Source organism: Colobus angolensis, unplaced genomic scaffold (genome assembly GCF_000951035.1).
Source record: "Colobus angolensis palliatus isolate OR3802 unplaced genomic scaffold, Cang.pa_1.0 Scaffold9, whole genome shotgun sequence".
Lineage (NCBI taxonomy): Eukaryota > Metazoa > Chordata > Mammalia > Primates > Cercopithecidae > Colobus > Colobus angolensis.
Window position 1 is genome coordinate 4331023 of NW_012122931.1, and position 2769 is coordinate 4333791.

General features: G+C 51.2%; 1 protein-coding gene across 1 annotated transcript in view; it reads right to left on the reverse strand.

Annotated features, from left to right (window-relative positions):
* Window positions 1-2769, reverse strand: part of ASS1 (argininosuccinate synthase 1) — a 57749-nt gene that overhangs the window by 3580 nt on the left and 51400 nt on the right. The window lies entirely within an intron of this gene.

The following is a 2769-nucleotide window of genomic DNA, read 5'->3' on the forward strand; positions in this document are numbered from 1 at the left end:
TGGTCTCGATCTCCTGACCTCGTGATCCGCCCGCCTCAGCCTCCCAAAGTGCTGGGATTACAGGCTTGAGCCACCGCGCCCGGCTGACTGTGGACTTTTTACAAGAACAAATGAGGTCTCTGCATCTGCCTGGTCCCAGTGACTTGTTCAGGACCCAGGCCCTGACCTTCACCAGGCCTTGAAGCCGGTGGGTGTGTGGAACTCTTTGCAAAGTCACTCCCGTACTCCTGCACCTCCTTGATCTCCCTTCCTCCCTCCTCTATACCTCCACGGCCCCTCCAGGGCTCAGGCACTGAAGCCACTAGGAGCCTGCATTCCCTGGAAGAGGAGGAGATGCCAGACTTGCTGGCCACCCCTTTCTGTGCAGAGTCAGTACTTAGGAAGGGCTGGACCAAACTAGACCACCAACCTCTTCAGATCCCTTTAACAGACCTTGTTTTGGAAACCAAGCCTCAGCCCCACTGGCCCCTGTACTCAGCGCAGGGAGAATGCAGGACACAGAGTCCCCCCACCTCCGTGACCATCTGTCCCTTCACCTCCATCTCTCACAAGTCACAACAAACTCTCCCCATCCCGTTCCCCAAGGTGGGACCTTCCCAACTGCCCTGGCAGCCCCTGCAAAGAGGGCCCACATCCAGGGACAAGCGTCCCATGAGGCTGCTGGGAGTTCCAAGAGGGGTTTCTCAGAAACTAAAAAAAACCTCTTTTTAAAATTGTGGTTTGAAGTGAGAGGGGAGGTGGAAAAAGAGTTTACAATGAATTTTTTTTTTTTTTTACCTCCCCTGACGGTCTACAGAAAACCTCTGTGCTTTTATTTTTGCTCATTCGAGTGGCTCTGACCTGCTCTATAATTACGTTACTTTCTACCGACTGTGCCGCGGCATTTCCAGCTCTGCTGCCTCTCGCGGCTTCCTCGCTGGGCCCTGTGACGCTGTCACTCAAGGGCTTTCAAGTCAGCGATGTAGAAATCAAAAAGAAAAGGGAAATGGTCGGAGACACAGTAAGAATAAATGCTCCTGCTTTTCTCTCTTTTTTTCCCCTTTCCCTTTTTACTTTATTCATTTAATCTCCCTGAGTGAGACTGTAAGGCTTAATGAAGGGTTGGACAGATTATTAGAGGCTGTTGATTTGGAGGGGGAGGGAAGAAAGAGCCAGAGAGAGAAAGAGAGAAGATAATTTGACATTTACCCCGACTGATCTAAACTGATTCAGTTGTATTTATGGCTTATAACGTGTTTAGAAAGATTGAAGGGGGGAGAAACTCAACATGGCAAGGAGAAGGGAAAGAAAAAAATAATATTGACTGGCAAGCAAGGCTTGTACTTTAATTCCCAACCAGCCTCCAGGAGGGAGGGGCTGGCCTCGGCCTGAGCTAAGCTGGGCCTTGGGGGACCCTCGTCCAGTGGGGGCTGTCTGTCCCACAGGGGCCTGCCCCATCTCTAGTTTGGCCAGGTGACCTCTGGAGGTGACACCTCGTCCCTTGGTGCAGGTCACTCTCATCCACGGGGCGGACACAGGAGTGGCCAGTCGTTAGCTGCCACCTTGGCCCTGGCTCACCAGGGCACTCCTGCCTATCCAGGGGCTCCTCCTTGGCCACCTTCTGCCTGGTCCATCAATGAGAAATCTCCTCATGGTTCCACTTGTGTTAACTTTTTTTTTTTTTTTTTAAGAGACAGTGCCTAGCTTTGTTACTAAGGCTGGAGTGCAATGGTGCGATCCTGGCTCACTGCAGCCACCAACTCTTGGGCTCAAGTGGTCCTCCTGCCTCAGCCTCCTGAGTAGCCAGGACTACAGGTGCATGCCACCACACCTGGCTAATATTTTATGTATTTATTTTTTGAGACAGGGTTTTGCTCTGTTGCCCAGGCTGGAGTACAGTGGCATGATCATGGCTCACTGCACCCTTGATCTCCCAGGCTCAAGAGACGCTCCCACCCCAGCCTCCCAAGTAGTTGGGACCACAAGCACATGCCACCATGCTTAGCTAATTATTTTTATTTGTAGTAGAGATGAGGTCTCACTATGTTGCCCAGGTTAGTCTTGAACTCCTGGCCTCAAGCAATTCTCCTGCCTTGGCCTCCCAAAGAGTTGGGATTACAGGTGTACGCCATCTTGCCCAGCTAGTTCCCTTCTTGTCTCACTCCACACTTTCCCCTAGGCAGTCTCTCTTGGCCCAGGGCTTCAGAGAACATCAAAATGCCTATGATGCTCCAGGGTCTTCAGCCTAGGTTCTCCTCAACTCTAGACCCAAGTGTCCGACGGCCTTCTAGGTAGTTTTCCCAGCTATCTCAAAAGAAACCCATGCTCATGACACCTAAATCCAAATGCATGATCCTTCCTCAAGAGCATTTCCTCAACCCAGGGACTGCACCCAGCTGCTCACGACCCCAGACACTAGAGTGATTCTGGATCCTCCATCTCCCTCCACATCCAAGTCATTTCAATCCCTCCTCCTAGATATGTGTCACCTTCGCCTGCTGCTATCTAGTCCAGGAATCATCAGCCTGGTCCAAGCTAGAGCATTTCCACAGGTGCCCTCCCACCTCCCACCTACTCAAATCCGTTCTCCAGAGCAGCCAGGAGGACCCTCTAAATGCACAGATCTGATCTTGCCTTTCCCTTTAGGATCTAGCTTCGGCTCCCTCCCCCTGGCCTCTTTTGCCCTCCCACCCCTCCCTGCTATTCACCTGTTAACTCTTTCTGCTATTGTTTGAATAGCAAAGGAGCTTCTCCACAACCCCAACTATTCTATATATATATATATATATA